This window comes from Microcaecilia unicolor, chromosome 7, assembly GCF_901765095.1.
Source record: "Microcaecilia unicolor chromosome 7, aMicUni1.1, whole genome shotgun sequence".
NCBI lineage: Eukaryota > Metazoa > Chordata > Amphibia > Gymnophiona > Siphonopidae > Microcaecilia > Microcaecilia unicolor.
The window spans coordinates 92,443,654-92,460,804 of NC_044037.1; the positions used below are offsets into that span (position 1 = coordinate 92,443,654).

General features: G+C 44.5%; 3 non-coding genes across 3 annotated transcripts; all 3 read right to left on the bottom strand.

The window, feature by feature from the left end:
• Window positions 1-11,749: 11,749 nt before the first annotated feature.
• TRNAR-UCG lies at window positions 11,750-11,822 on the bottom strand. Its single transcript has one exon. It is a non-coding gene; the product is annotated as a tRNA-Arg (tRNA).
• A 1,190-nt stretch (window positions 11,823-13,012) lies between these two features.
• On the bottom strand, window positions 13,013-13,085 carry TRNAR-UCG. Its single transcript has one exon. It is a non-coding gene; the product is annotated as a tRNA-Arg (tRNA).
• Window positions 13,086-14,274: 1,189 nt separating this feature from the next.
• Window positions 14,275-14,347, bottom strand: TRNAR-UCG. Its single transcript has one exon. It is a non-coding gene; the product is annotated as a tRNA-Arg (tRNA).
• Window positions 14,348-17,151: the final 2,804 nt, after the last annotated feature.

Here is a 17,151-nt window from a genome sequence, read left to right on the forward strand (position 1 = left end):
GAGTTTGTAGAAGAAAATAATTTGTTAAACGACTCTCAATATGGCTTTTGGCCAAACCATAGTGTAGAAATTTTACTGCTATCAATGCTGGATGAATTAAGGATTGGAATGGATCAGAACATTAATTTCTGCATTGTCACACTCGATATTGCATCAGCATGTGACCTTATTGACCATTAGCTCCTACTGCACAAGTTGTCAGATTTTGACATTGGTGGACAAGTTCTATCCTGGTTTCTCTCGTATTTGCAGGGAAGAAGATTTCATGTCAAAGTACAGAACATAGTTTCCACTAGCTTCCTAATCACGCGTGGTGTACCACAAGGTTCAACCCTCTCAGCAGTATTTTTTAACTTATTTATGGTGTCTCTAGTGGCTGTTTTCCAAGATCTACACATATCATATAGAATATACGCAGATGATGTGTAATTCATTATCCCTCTTAACAAACAAAATCAGAATCTAACTGTACAACTGAAGAATGTGTTTGACATAATTGTTGATTAGATGAGGCAGGCTAAAATGTCTTTAAATGTTGCAAAGTCAGAAATAATGTATGTAAGTAGTACTCTGGACTCATCTCTACCAGCAATGTTTGAATATCAGGGTGAAAAGTGATTATGAAGCCCTTTGTCTATAGTTTGGGAGTCTTCCTAGATACTAATCTGACAAATGCAAAAACATATAGACCATAAGGGGCATAATCGAAAGGGGCACCCAAGTTTTCCTGAGGACATCCTCGCAGGACCGTCCCCGCGAAGGGGCGGGAAAACCTGTATTATCAAAACAAGATGGGCGTCCATCTTTCGTTTTGATAATATGGTCGGGGAGGCCCAAATCTCAACATTTAGGTCGACCTTAGAAATGGTCATCCTTAGAGATGGTCGTCCCCGATTTTCTGCAATAATGGAAACCGACGACGCCCATCTCAGAAATGACCAAATCCAAGCCATTTGGTTATGGGAGGAGCCAGCATTCGTAGTGCACTGGTCCCCCTCACATGCCAGGATACCAACCGAGCACCCTAGGGGGCACTGCAGTGGACTTCAGAAAAAGCTCCCAGGTGCATAGCTCCCTTACCTTGTGTGCTGAGCCCCCTAACCCCCCCCCCCCCAAAACCCACTACCCACAACTGTACACCACTACCATAGCCCTTAGGGATGAAGGAGGGCACCTAGATGTGGGTACAGTGGGTTTGAGGTGGGTTTTGGAGGGCTCATATTTAGCACCACAAGTGTAACAGGTAGGGGGGGATGGGCCCGGGTCCGTCTGCCTGAAGTGCACTGCACCCATTAAAACTGCTCCAGGGACCTGCATACTGCTGTCATGGAGCTGGGTATGATATTTGAGGCTGGCATAGAGGCTGGAAAAAATATTTTTAAAAATTGTTTTAGGGTGGGAGGGAGTTAGTGACTGTTACCGGAAATAATTTAAATGTTCTTAATATCCATTAAAAATGTTACAAAATTGTCACAGTCCTATTATGATATTTAAGAACAAAGAGCAGGGGAATATTTTAAGAGCACTCACTAAAATTTCTCCACCACTTATCTACAAGGTAAGAATGATTTACAATTGCAAGAATATAAGGAATTAAATGCTATATGCTTGTAATTTCACTAGCAGGTACTGCAAGATTTAAAAGTATGTACTCAGAGTATGGCACTAAATTTTAAAAGTGACCATGCGCTATCAGTATAACTTTAAAAGGCACCATATACTCAGAACACAAAGAGACTATATTTTTAGCTTCAAAAGGGTTTTTTTAATATACAAATAATATTGCAAATGAGAGATAGCTTTTAAAAGGATCTTAGAACAGAGAATTTGTGCATAAAATAGAACAAAGTAACAGGTCCAAATCTTAAGGTTATAGGTTAACTTACAGTCCTTGTTACAAGCATGCTGTGGTCCAGCTGATTGATGAGCACATGGTCAGGAGTAAGGCATCAGCAGATCCCAAAGAGAGCAGCAGGTCCCAAGAAAGAGAGCTAGGCTGTTTCCGGGCCTTTTATAATGTTCCCTGAGTCCTGGATATTGAAGTTTGCAGAGGATCTTGGGTATTGTAGTTTGCAAGGGGTCACATGCCATCAGCCCTTTGTCTTTACATGTGCTGAAGTCTTATCTGAAGTGGGGGGGAGCACTGAGTCATCTGTGGCAAGTGGTATATGGCTTCCTGTTTATTCTTTCATTCTGAGTCAATAGCTGGAGTTATACCTTCGCAGACTCTCTGTCTGCTTCAGTTTTTTGTTCTCTAGAGATGTCTTGGTGACCCTCCCAGCCAGCTTTTGTTAAGTGTTTGTAATTGACTAGCCCTGCTATCAGAGGATCCCAGGAAAAAGGGAGGGGAAAGAAGGTCTTGAAATGCAGTTTCAATACATCTTTTAAAAGCTGCATTTTTATATTGATAAAATCAATAACTCTGCTACATATTTAATTCTGACAATTGGCTTATACCTCAACATGACCACTGGGGGAGTAAGAGGTCATCCCCGATTCCGTCCAGTGGTCATCTGGTCATTTAGGGCACATTTTTGTGTCTTGGTCGTAAAAAGAAAGGGCCAAGTAAAGTCTTCCAAGTGTTCATCAGGGACGCCCTTCTTTTTTCCATTATCAGCCGAGGATGCCCATGTGTTTAGCATGCCCCAGTCCCACCTTCGCTACGCCTCCAACACGCCCCCATGAACTTTGGTCATCCCCGCAATGGAAAGCAGTTGAGCACACCCAAAATCGGCTTTCGATTATGCCGATTTGGGCGACCCTGTGAGAAAGACGCCCATCTTCCGATTTGTGTCAAAAGATGGGCAACCTTCTCTTTCGAAAATAAGCCTGCATGTGATTTTGGCCTCCTTTTTTCAACTTCGCATGTTGATCAAACTGAAAAGTATGGTAACACCATTTGATTTTTGGACGATTGTACAGAGCTTGGTACTGACAAAAATTGATTATTGTAACTCTTTATTTCTGGGAATATCATCATCCTGAATCCAAGCACTGCATGTCATTCAAAACGCAGTTGCACGACTGATCACTGGAATCTCAAGGTCAGAACACATTACTCCAATATTAAAAAAACTTACACTGGCTTCCAGTAACATGCAGAGTTCAATTCAAGACTCTTGTATTGCCTCATCAATGTTTATTTAGGAAAGTTCCAGCCTATTTTCAAAATACCCTGCAATCATATAAACCAAAACGAGCACTAAGATCCATGACGTCCCATCAGCTCTGTTTACCGCCCGCTAAATCATATAATTACATTGAGACAAAACTGCGGACATTCTCTATCGCTGCCCATCCACATGGAATGCTCTACCTGGATACCTGATATCATGGGAAGACATTCAACAATTCAAATGGCTGCTAAAAACACATCTGTTTGTGAAAGCCTTTTTGGCTACATGAAGACTTAGCTGATTAACCCTTCTCTCTCTTTCTCTGAGTTTTATTTTTCTCTTGGTTAGGACCCGCCTATTGATCATGTTTTAGCTTAACATGCTTAGCGATTGTTACATGTTCAAGGCTATATATGTGAATATTTGTTACCCGCCTTGGATAAAGGCGGGATATAAATATAGTAAATAAATAAATAAACTTATTATGGGCTTTATTAAGGCATTTTTGGAAGTGGTACTAATTTAGGTATGCTGTAAGAAAGGATGTGAAAACTTATGCAATCAAGACTTTTTGATTTCTTATTCTTAGGAGTCTTTTTACTAAGGCGCTCTAATGGATTTAGCATATACTAATGCTAAGAAACTCATCTTATGCCTATGGGCTTCTTAGCATTTACCATGCACTAAGAGGCCCTTTTACAGATTGGCAGTAAGCCCAATGCAGTCTTACCGCTCTCTCTTTTGGGGCTGCTGGTATCTCTATTTCACTTGATCAGAATTTCGCCTGCTTGCTAGTGTACACACATCTGTATTGAAGCTACATGCATGCAGAGGACAACACACATCTGCAGGGGAGCTGCATGTGAATAATCACCTGGATTCTATATATGACACCCAACTTTGGATGTGCTGCTGAAATGTGTGTGCAACTTAAATCCTTAACAAGCCATCAACTATCAATAATTGGGTGCTAATAAACAATTATTGATATATATTGGCAACAATTACATTTTGTGCATGCATCTGGCTGCGCCCTATTCTATAATACTGGGTGCCCCAATCCCATAGTGTGTAACCCTAAACAGGGTGTGGCCATGGGAGGGGCATTGGCATTTCAGAGGCTTTCTGAACATTTGTATGCATTGTTACAGAATACTAGCTCAGCATGTCCAACTTGGGTACCAGCATTTATACCTGGTTTCAGCAGGCATAAGTCTGGCACACATAGTTAGGGCATGGGAATCAGTGCTGAGCGCGATTCTGTAAAGGGTGCAGTTATAGAATTTTCCCCAATATGTAAAGTGCATTTATATGTTTATTTCTGTTCTCTTTTGTATTTCATATGTGCAATATTTTTAAATAATTGTAAACCACTTTGAATGGTTCGTCCAAGAACCTAGTTTATAAGTTGTTGGTGGTGGTCTTTTTTTTTTAATTAAGAAATGTATGTCAATACCCACCTGCAGAAATGCCCATTGTGGCACAGGTGACTTTTGATGAATTTTCATGTCTGAAGATGAGGTTTGAGTAAAATGTACAGGCAATGCACCTCTGACCCAGAGAGAGAGAAGACAGATAACCATCATTGTAGACCTGGAGTGGACGAGTGGCCTAATGGTTAGTGCAGCAGGTTAAGGTCATGGGGAGCTGGCTTTGATTCCTGTTACTGCCTGATGGTTGGCGGTGGGTTGATATCCTGGGGAACCAGGTTCAACTTCCTGGGCAAGTCACTTAACCCTCAGTTGCCCCATGTACAACAGTAGTACTATGTACTACTTCGATTATAAACCCACTAAGAAGAGACCCAATACCTGTAAAATGAAACTACAAACCAGCTAGGTCTAAGTGATATATGAATACTGAAATAAATGACCTGACTACTGCTTACAGAAGAGGAGCCAGGATGAACTTATTCTCAAACTTCCACATTCAGTCCTTTAATGGCAAGCACATTTTTTCATTCCTGTTTTCTTTGCTTCACTTGAGTCCTGCCTGTCCTGTAAAGAAAATTAAATAACAGATCTGGAAAGAACAAACGGTATAGCTAGTTCTTTCTTTCTTTATTTATTTATTTTGTTTATGTATTTGTATCCCATATTTTCCCACCTATTGGTAGGTTCAATGTAGCTTACAAGATTTTGGAGTAAATTGGTTACAGTTGTGTAGAATAGGCTACAATTTATGTAGAATTTGTAGCGGTTTGTATAGAACAAGGTTGCAATTTATATTACCAAAGAGATTAACAGGTGTTATGATTACTACAGGTTTTATGTTTATATTTGTTTCAGGTAAGCACCAACTCTCAGCAAATTACTTATTAGCTTATGCTGAATACTTTATGATACTCTGCTTTTTGTTTAAAGTCTCGGACACTTCAGTTCATACTGCAGTTTGTACTTAGAACAAGATTCTGGAGTAAATTGGTTACAGTATGTATAGAGCAGGTTATAATTTATATAGAACAATGAGAGTCTATAGTAGCTTTATAGCATTTTGTGTAGAACAAGGTTCAATTTATATTGACCAAAGAGATTAACTGATGGATTGGGTGACGGAAGCTTATTTCAGTTTCTGTTCATTGTCGTTTTTCAGTAGACTGGTTGGTTAAGTTGGTTCAGTGTGGGGGGGGGGGGGGCATTTTTTGAAAATGTGGGCCTCCAGTTGTTTTTGGAAGATTAGGTAATTGTCCTTGAGTTTTAGGTCTTTCGGTAATGTGTTCCAGAGCTTGGTGCAAACATAGGAGAAGCTGGAAGCCTCTGTTGATTTGTAATTAAGGTCTTTACTCTTTACATCTAGGGAAGTGGAGGGTTAGGTAAGATCTCGCTGATTTTGTTGTATTCCAGAGTGGTAGGTCTATTAGATCGGTCATGTAGCCCGGTGATAGGCCAAAAATGATTCTGTAGGCCAGAGTGCAGATCTTGAAGGATGTGCATGCCTTGATTGATAACCAGTGTGATTTTTGGAGAAGGGGTTTACTTCTTTCAAACCATGCTTTTCTGAAGATGAGTCTGGCTGCTATTTTTCCGAAGATGAATCTGGCTGCTGTATTTTGGGCCATTTGTAATTTCTTTAAGATTTGGTCTTTGCATCCTATGTAGACTCCATTGCAGTAATCCACATGGGCTAGAACCATGGTTTGGATCATGTTGTGCAATACATCTCTTGAGAAATATTTTTTATGCATTTGAGTTTCCACATTGTGTGGAACATTTTCCTTCTAGTGGTCTTAGCCTTGTGTTCAAGTGTTAGGTTACGGTCTATGGTGATTCCTAGGATTTTATCGTAGTCTCCTTTTTTGAAAGTTAAACACTAACATATTGGATTTCCTGCATATACTTACTCCAAAACTAATATCAGATCTGATCATATTATGATCACTGTTATCAAGTGGCCCCAGCACCATAACCACCCGCACCAGATCATATGCTCCACTAAGGACTATGTCTAGAATTTTTCCTTCACTTGTTGGTTCCTGTACCAGCTGCTCCATAAAGCAGTCCTTGATTTTGTCAAGGAATTTTACCTCCATAGCATGCCCTGATATTACATTTACCAAGTCAATATTGGGGTAGTTGAAATCACCCAATTTTATTGTGTTGCCCAGTTTATTAGCGTCCCTAATTTCCTTTAACATTTCTACATCCGTCTGTTCATCCTGGCCAGGCGCACGGTGGTACACTCCTATCACTATCCTTTTCCCCTTTACACATGGAATTTCAATCCACAGGGATTCCAAGATGTGTTTTGTTTTCTGTAGAATTTTCAATCTATTTGATTCAAGGCCCTCCTTAACATTCAGTGATACCCCTCCACCAATTTGATCCACCCTATCACTACTATATAATTTGTATCCCGGTATGACAGTGTCCCACTGGTTAGCCTTTTTCCACCAGGTCTCAGAGATGCCTATTATATCTAATTTTTCATTTAGTGCAATATATTCTAACTCTCCCATCTTATTTCTTAGGCTTCTGGCATTCACATATAGACATTTCAAACTATGTTTGTTGTTCCTATTTACATCTTCTTGCTCCATACTTGACAGTATTAATTTGCAATCTTTTGTCTGATGTTTATTTAAAGACACCTGAACTACTAAGGTCTCTTTTGCAACCTCACTATCAGGATACCCTATCCTTGTTTTGGTGATATCTTTGAAAGATACCTTATTCTGAACTATTCGCTTTTGAGTGACTGTCAGCCTTCCCCCAGTTTAAAAACTGCTCTATCTCCTTTTTAAATGCCAATGCCTTAAATCCAAATCTAAGCCAAGGTCGCTTCCCAAAGAATAAAGGTTCAATCATACTAACTCCTATTCCTAAAAATTAATTGCATCAATCAATGATGACATCAATTATAGACCAGTAGCATCCACCCCCCCCCTACTAACTAAAGTCATGGAAGGCATAGTTGCAGCCCAGTTTATGGAATACTAGCCGTTGAGCCCTTAAAAACGGGCTGGTATTGGGGGTTTCCTTCCTTCCCCCTCCCTCCCTCCCCGTGAGGTCGCCACCGCTACTGTTCCCCCCCCCCCCCGGAGTCGCCGCCGCCATCCCTCCACCCGGCCTGGGCCCTCTCTCTCTCCGCTACTAAACTTACACATCCATTCGCCGGAACGCAGCACGCACATCAGCTGAGCTGCCGTCGGCCCTTCCTTCTCTGCCTGTGTCCCGCCCTCCTGTGACGTAACGTCAGCGAGGGCGGGACACAGGCAGGGAAGGAAGGGCCGACGGCAGCTCAGCTGATGTGCGTGCTGCGTTCCGGCGAATGGATGTGTAAGTTTAGTAGCGGAGAGAGGGCCCGGGCCGGGTGTGGGGGGGGGGGGGTAATGGTAGCGGCGACCTCGGGTGGGTGGGTGGGGGGGAGCGGTATCAACCTCGGCGGCGCAGTTTCCCTCTCTGTCCCGCCCTCGTCATCACGTATTGACGCGGGGGCGGGACAGAGAGGGAAGTCTCTACTGCGCATTTGCGAGTGAGTCGGTCACTCGCCGTTTATATGTTTGATTTCTCAGCTCTTTCACAAATCCCAAGCAGGATTTGAGCCCTCATACAGTACCAAAACAGCCCTCACCACTTTAATTCCCAACTTCAAAAAGATAATTAGCTTTGGTAATTTTTGTTTTAGTTTCAACAAATTTGTATTCATAAAAATTGAGATACAATGGTACAACAACATCCTGATGCAATTTGACATGTCAAGTGCATTTAACACGGATGACCATGACATACTACTAAATATATTAGACCACTGTGGATTAAGTGGGAATGTCCTTCCATGGTTTCATGGTCTCCTTAGGTTCAGATCTCATCAAGTAAAGATGGCTGATTCTATCTCTCCTCCGTGGTCCTTTGATTACAGGGTGCCCCAGGGCTCCCCCTCTCCCCCATTCTATTCAAGGTAATGATGTCACCTTTGAGTAACAGAATTGAATCTGCAGGATTTAATACTTTCATATGTGCAGATGACATCAATATATACTTACCATTGAACAAATTCAAAAACTAGTTTGTAGTTGGACTGTTTCACTCACAGATTAAAAAACTTCTTTTGCAAATTAAAGGGCCTCAAATCTTCCTAGTGAGACTGTTCATTTCTGAACAAATACTCCCTTGGTGGCTATGTCTCAACTGTATAAGGAGCAGGATTTTATCATTGGTCCATAAACTAATCTACAAAGGGTCAAAAAACAAACCAATGAAAAAAAAAACTCCCTCTAAGGAGAAAAATCATTGGTTCCTCAAAAAATCCCTTTATAGAAATATCAACAATATCTGTGAGAAAAAGTGATCTTGAAAATTCAATTTTTCTTCCTGAAGCATCATGCTTTGGTGCGAAACAATGCAATCTTTAGAAGAATGAGAAACGGAATAGTTTTGTAACACTGACTAAGTCCAACACATAAGGAGAATAGACGTTCAGGTGTTCAGAAACTGGAGGAATCCCAGAGTCTGTTGGAAACCGATGAATGGTGAATGGTGAAGGACTTAGCAGCAGCAGCAGCAGCAAGGAGGAGTAAAAGTCACAAAGAGAAGCGGAAAGAACAGAAGAAGAATCTGTTCTTTTGCAGCTAAGTGACGACCGTGCACCACTTGGGGGATGGTTTTGTTAAAAATTCCTTGCTTGCTTTAATTGAAAGGAAGTGTTTGAATAGTTAGAACTAGATCACACATTTTTCATTTGAAGTGTTTTGGACATCTGAGGGGGGAGGGGCAGGATTTCCTGGGCCCAGCCTTCAAGAGGGCCTGGTGCTGGTGATCGAGAGAGACTGTTCTGCTGGTCACAGGTCCTTTTTCCTGCTGTATCCCACCTATGCGGAAACATGAATTTAATTCACAGGAGATGGGACATTGTAGGAAGAAGGACACATGGCTGGCAGAACAGTCTCTCTTGATCACTGCTGCATGGGGGCGGCAGTGAAGGGGGAAGCAGACGCAGCAAGGGAGGTGGCAGCATCAGGGCCCTAAAGATTGTTTGCCCTGGGCCCAGTTTTGTCTCTCAGAGAGTCCTGCAGAAACTGTCAAATAACCATGTGCTAATTCAGGCATCAATAATATATATTTTGAAAAAACATGTCAGCGGGTGGAGAATGGACATTCCTGCATCCACATTACCAAGAGCTATCTGGATAGTGCTGGATTGCTGCAAGTTTTTACTGCCTACAAAAAGGGTGGCACTAAGGGCTCAGGCAGTGATTTTTTTTATTGACTGTTATGGAGGCAGGGAATTAGGTCCTGCACTTGAACTACAAATTCCTGTAATCCTGTAATTCCCAGTAATAGCACTTTCTGAGCACATGACCAGCCCCCTGTGTCTCATGGTACTTGTTATATAGACTTGCCTTATTCTCTGTGCATGATGGGCCACTCCCCCCCCCCCCCCCCCCCCCCACACACACACAACAAACACACTCCCAGTTTCCAAGGCACATTTGAAATGTAAGTTATTTTGTCTTGTTTGATTACTGCATTAAACATGATTTTGGTTCAAGATTACTGAGTCTTCTCACAGTGATGTTCTATACTCTGGCTTAAACAACATGTAATAACCTCAGTGGAAGGCCAGAACAATGAACATCCACTAATGGCAATGTTAGTGAATAAAAAGAACTTGACTTTGAAATTGCCTTGCAGCTTGATGTGGGCAAATGAGCTGAACATTCAGCCATTGCAGAGAAAACTTGAGGAATAGGAGGTCTGAGAGCTTGTCTCGATGGGCCCAGTTAAACGAGGGCTGGGCCCATTAGAGCTGGCTCAGGAGTGCGACAGGAGCGAGTAAGGAGGGGTGGGGGAGGTAGCGTCCACGGGAAAAGCAGGTAGGTATGGGGCACTGGGATTGGTAGCTTCAAATGAGGCAGCCAGCCTAAGGAAGGGGAAAGCAGCTGATTGGCTGATGAAAGAGGGAAGGGAAGGGGCAGGGCGAGGAGAAGAAGCAAAGGGCAGACGGAGACTAGGGGTGGCGATCCTCAGAGGCGGTTTCCCACCCTACCGCCCTTCAGAGCGTGGGGAGGAGCAGGGGGGGATGTGTTTTGCGGACGATGTTGTTATTGTTCATTGCAGGATTGGCAGGAGTTGTCGCAGCAGCAAAAAGAAGAACACAACAAACCCCGAGCTACAAGAGATATGGCTTATTGGGGGCGGGCTGAGCCAGAGCATGGACGGCGGGTCGGGTGACCCGGGAGACCGGTGTAGAGGTCCACATGGAGTGGGTCCCTTGCTTTTATGGCGGGGACTGGATGGTGGCGACAGGATGGCGAGATTGCCGTTTTGCTGAGATGGTGAGTGGCGGATGGGGGGGGGGTCCTGGATGACGTCAAGTCTGGACACTTGTAGCTCGGAGGCGGGGGGTCTGTGTGTTCAAGTTCATCAACGAATAAAGCAAGCTGCGGCCTAGGTTTACCCAATATTGGCTCTGAGAGAGTTATTGAAAGGGGGGGGGAACGGGATGAGAATGGGTCCCAGCTCCAAGGTTTAACGATCTAACAATGAAAAAGTCCATTTTACGATCAAGAATTCAGAGATAAGTCTATCCCCTTTGTATTGGAGATCTGCCTCATCTCCTTATGGTTCCGGTACAATGAATTGCACATATCTTTTGAGATCTCTCACATTTTTAACAAAGTACACCTAAGAATCTGAAACAACAATTCCTTCTGGAGCAGAGCGGCCAGATTACTTTACCTATCTTAGCTGAACAGTTCTGCTTCCTTCCAATACCTCTTCTTGGATAAGAGCAATGTCTAGCAAGAAGGAATGATTCCAGAATATCTAGAAGAGAGATTTTATTTTGAAAAGCTCTTGAAGTTCGAAGTGGGCAAATGAGCTGGATATTCAGCAATTGCAGAGAAGACTTGAGGAAATCATCTAACCTAAGGAAAAAAAGCCCAATTTTGGCTCATGAATTCAGGGTTACAAGTATCCCCAAGTTCTGGCTTCTCCACCTAAAATCCCTTTGCAATTGCACACAAGTCTTTTGAGAGCAAATTCCACTCACAATTTGATACTGAAGGAGAACAAGCTTTAGACCCTCTCTATGGCAAGTTCTGCATGCTCAATGGACTGGAAGAGATCTATGGTCAGATCTGGTCCGCCTTACAAGACTCGCTAAGCTTTTCCAAGGGCAAAATACAAATTGACCGACCATGAAGGGACTTGAACCTTTAATCTTCTGATCCGAAGTCAGACGCCTTATCCATTAGGCCACACGGCCAAGCTGCACACTTGCTTTAGATGTCTGACACATGTACACCTGTGTTATATTTACCAAGCCACCTCAAAACAAATCTCCAGAGGGATTGCATGCAGGAATGCTGGACTGCTTTCTGATGTATAAATCCATCCTTCTGGAGAGCTAGAGTAGCATGTGCAAATATGCTTTGTTCAGGACGTTCCAAACAACTTAGTTTGGGCCATGATTGCTGATCCTTGCCTGTCTGTTCACTTCCCTCACACTTACTGTGGTGCTCACGTTTTGTGAAAGAAGCACCATTACAAAACTCACAAGTCAAAACCATAAAAATTTAGAGACAGCAGTACCCCACTGGTGTTTCTAGAACATCAGCCTGCATGATATCAATGCATCATTTACTAATTAGAGCTGTACACTCTCAGGTACTCCTTCATTTTTGAGAAGAATAGCCTTAAACAGAGAGTTTGACCAACCATCCGCCATCAGTATGAAGTGGTTCTTCTGGTCTTTCTGATGGTACACACCAGATGAGAATAGACCCTCAACTCAGCCTATCCATGTGAAAATGTAGAGCAAGCAAAGTACCTGCCACATCAGCTTCTTGAGCAACTGTAACGTCTGCTCACTGACGAAGCCTTCCACCTAGATTTTGATCGTGCCTTCTCCGAAGTAACCCTTATCTTGTTTTAAAACAAGTACATCTTCGAATCTGAAACAACAATTTCTTCGGCAGCAGGGCGGCCGTTTACTTTACCTATCTTAGCTGAACAGTTCTGCTTCCTTGGAACGCCTCTTCTTGGATCAGAGCAATGTCTAGCAAGAAGCAATGCTTCCAGAATGTCTAGAAGAGATATTTGATTTCGAAAAGCTCTTGAAGTTCGATGTGGGCAAATGAGCTGAATATTCAGCAATTGCAGAGAAGACTTGAGGAAATCATCTAACCTAGGGGGGGGAAATGCCCCCTTCTGGCTCATGAATTCAGGGTTACAAGTATCCCTGAGTTCTGGCTTCTCTACTTAAAATCCCTGTGCAATTGCACACACGTCTCTTGAGAGCAAACTCCGCTCACAGTTTCATACAGAATGAGAACAAGCTTTAGATCCTCTCTATGGCACGTTCTGCCTGCTCAATGGACCGGCAGAGATGTATGGTCAAATCTGGCCCGCCATACAAGACTCGCTAAGCTTTTCCAAGGGCAAAATACAATTGACCAACCATGAAGGGACTTGAACCCTTAATCTTCTGATCCGAAGTCAGACGCCTTATCCATTAAGCCACACGGCCAAGCTGCACACTTGCTTTAGATGTCTGACACATGTACACCTGTGTTATATTTACCAAGCCACCTCAAAACAAATCTCCAGAGGGATTGCATGCAGGAATGCTGGACTGCTTTCTGATGTATAATTCCATCCTTCTGGAGAGCTAGAGTAGCATGTGCAAATATGCTTTGTTCAGGACGTTCCAAACAACTTAGTTTGGGCCATGATTGCTGATCCTTGCCTGTCTGTTCACTTCCCTCACACTTACTGTGGTGCTCACGTTTTGTGAAAGAAGCACCATTACAAAACTCACAAGTCAAAACCATAAAAATTTAGAGACAGCAGTACCCCACTGGTGTTTCTAGAACATCAGCCTGCATGATATCAATGCATCATTTACTAATTAGAGCTGTACACTCTCAGGTACTCCTTCATTTTTGAGAAGAATAGCCTTAAACAGAGAGTTTGACCAACCATCAGCCATCAGTATGAAGTGGTTCTTCTGGTCTTTCTGATGGTACACACCAGATGAGAATAGACCCTCAACTCAGCCTATCCATGTGAAAATGTAGAGCAAGCAAAGTACCTGCCACATCAGCTTCTTGAGCAACTGTAACGTCTGCTCACTGACGAAGCCTTCCACCTAGATTTTGATCGTGCCTTCTCCGAAGTAACCCTTATCTTGTTTTAAAACAAGTACATCCTTCGGAGATGAAACAACAATTTCTTCGCAGCAGGGCTGCCGTTTACTTTACCTATCTTAGCTGAACAGTTCTGCTTCCTTGGAACGCCTCTTCTTGGATCAGAGCAATGTCTAGCAAGAAGCAATGGTTCCAGAATGTCTAGAAGAGATATTTGATTTCGAAAAGCTCTTGAAGTTCGATGTGGGCAAATGAGCTGAATATTCAGCAATTGCAGAGAAGACTTGAGGAAATCATCTAACCTAGGGGGGGGAAATGCCCCCTATGGCTCATGAATTCAGGGTTACAAGTATCCCTGAGTTCTGGCTTCTCTACTTAAAATCCCTGTGCAATTGCACACACGTCTCTTGAGAGCAAACTCCGCTCACAGTTTGATACGGAATGAGAACAAGCTTTAGATCCTCTCTATGGCACGTTCTGCCTGCTCAATGGACCGGCAGAGATGTATGATCAAATCTGGCCCGCCATACAAGACTCGCTAAGCTTTTCCAAGGGCAAAATACAATTGACCGACCATGAAGGGACTTGAACCCTTAATCTTCTGATCCGAAGTCAGACGCCTTATCCATTAGGCCACACGGCCAAGCTGCACACTTGCTTTAGATGTCTGACACATGTACACCTGTGTTATATTTACCAAGCCACCTCAAAACAAATCTCCAGAGGGATTGCATGCAGGAATGCTGGACTGCTTTCTGATGTATAATTCCATCCTTCTGGAGAGCTAGAGTAGCATGTGCAAATATGCTTTGTTCAGGACGTTCCAAACAACTTAGTTTGGGCCATGATTGCTGATCCTTGCCTGTCTGTTCACTTCCCTCACACTTACTGTGGTGCTCACGTTTTGTGAAAGAAGCACCATTACAAAACTCACAAGTCAAAACCATAAAAATTTAGAGACAGCAGTACCCCACTGGTGTTTCTAGAACATCAGCCTGCATGATATCAATGCATCATTTACTAATTAGAGCTGTACACTCTCAGGTACTCCTTCATTTTTGAGAAGAATAGCCTTAAACAGAGAGTTTGACCAACCATCAGCCATCAGTATGAAGTGGTTCTTCTGGTCTTTCTGATGGTACACACCAGATGAGAATAGACCCTCAACTCAGCCTATCCATGTGAAAATGTAGAGCAAGCAAAGTACCTGCCACATCAGCTTCTTGAGCAACTGTAACGTCTGCTCACTGACGAAGCCTTCCACCTAGATTTTGATTGTGCCTTCTCTGAAGTAACCCTTATCTTGTTTTAAAACAAGTACACCTTCGGAGATGAAACAACAATTTCTTCGGCAGCAGGGCAGCCATTTACTTAAGGAGGCAAGCAAAGCGAATGCAGAGCAGCCGGACATAACATGGCGGCTGCCGCATGCTCGCTCCCTGGTCCGAATTGCCCCCTGCTTCCGGCTTCCTCGCCATCCCAGGTGACGTAGCGGGTGACCCGCTGCGTCATTGGCGGAGAGGCCGGAAGGGGGTGGGGTCACAGCGGGTGGGCTGCAGACACAGGAGAAAAGGCTGCCGAGCGAGTCTGAGCGGTCTTTTTGAAGCGGGCGGTACACGAGTTTGGTGCACCGGCGCACAGCTTCTTTTTTCTTTGTCTCCCCACGTGCCGTCAGGACCTTGCAGTTTGCAGCGAAAGCACCTGGAGTGAGACCAGCAGATCGATTGATTGCAGCAGCTCAGCAAGTAAAGAATTTTACTTTCGTTTTCAGCTGAGCCCCAGGGCAGGTCGGCAGAAAAAAAAAAAAAAGTTTTCTTTTCCCTGCTGCTCAGCAACTTTACTTTTGTTTTAGCCGAGCCCCGTGGCAGGTCGGCAAGTAAGAGCTTTGTTTTTCTTTTGAGTGTCCATCTCCCTGCACCCGTGCTAGACATTAGACTCGCGTTTTTCTTTTTTTTTGTTGTTGTTTATTTGTTTTGTTTTGTTCAAGTGGGCAGTTGGCAGGCTTTGCACATTGCTGTGGGACTTGCTTTAGAGGAGCCCACTTCGGTAGAGCATCAGACTTTTATTTGCACCATGCCTCGACGTGTGTAAGCTACTCAGCCACCCCCAAGTCAGGCAGAGGAGGGACTACCGGAGACAGCAGCCACATCTCCTCGCATATCAACGCGACGCAGGAGGCGCTCGGAGAGATACATTGATTCGGCTGACCTGCCCCTGCCACGTGCATCCGCGCCTGCAGCTACAGAGGCCCGCGGTCGACCGCCCGCTGTACCACTACAACCTGAGGAGCAGTCCCCACCAGAACTACCAGACCTGCACGGCACGGACAACACGGCTTCGGCCTTGACATCTCCAAGCAGACGGGCGGGAGACACACGGCGCAGAAGATGGTCCGTCTCCAGCAGCAGTTCAGATGGGTCTCGGCGAACCAACCAGCATCCCCGAGTTCAGACCCCCCACCTGCTTCAGGTCGTGAGATCCAGCAGATCCAGGAGCGCAACAGGGAGTCACAGGCCAGCCGAACGGCCCAGGAGCCAACGATCCCGCTCCCGTCGTAGACGGAGTAGATCACCGTCATACTGCAGCCTCCGACACCACTGTGGATACCACCCAGCGCACAACAGGCATGAGCTCCAAGCATGGCATAGGAACGACCATTGCAGATCACCTCCTGCTTGCTTTGCCCCCTGCGGGCATACACCTCATCGTGGACTCCCAACGACAGCTACCCAGTCTGAGGGAGACAAGCAGGTACATGGAACGACAGCTTCACCCCACTGCAGACCCATGACTGACGATGCCCATGTGGTACGACACGGCCCCCGGCGCACACCAAGCCGCGAGGCGACACAGGAAGTAGCGAAGGCATCAAGCAGCCACCAGGTGGCCCCCGGAGCAAATCCCAGGGGTCACGCCTTATCTGACCGAGACAACAACCTCTACTCAGCAGCACGGAAGCACCGGGAGGTCAAACGGAGGAAGAAAGGTAAGAAGCGTAGGCGATCTGGTCGCTCCAGTTCCACATCGTCTTCTGACTCCTCCTCCTCTTCTTCCTCGTCTTCTTCTTCATCTTCTTCCTATGTCTCCCCTACCGGAGCCGCCAACACACTACACATGGCCCCTCCGCCTGCCTTCACCCAAGGTGTCTCCACAGAGCGGCTATGGCAGAGAGTCCCCAAGTCCCTCCGAAAAAAGGTCATGCGCCGGAGGTATTTTGACATTTTCAAGCTGGCGGAGGGCAGACGCAGGCGACATGCGAAGAAACGAGCAAAAAGGGGAGACCTGTTACCAGACCACACCAGAGAGCTCCCACGGAACCTTGCGTGCTGGGTAATATCCTATGCGCGCATGATGAGCATCGTGTACAGGAAGCAGCGTGATCAAATGGATCCCATGCTCTGTTACCTAGAGACAGTTTTAACCATCTACCGTGAACACGAGGGTTAT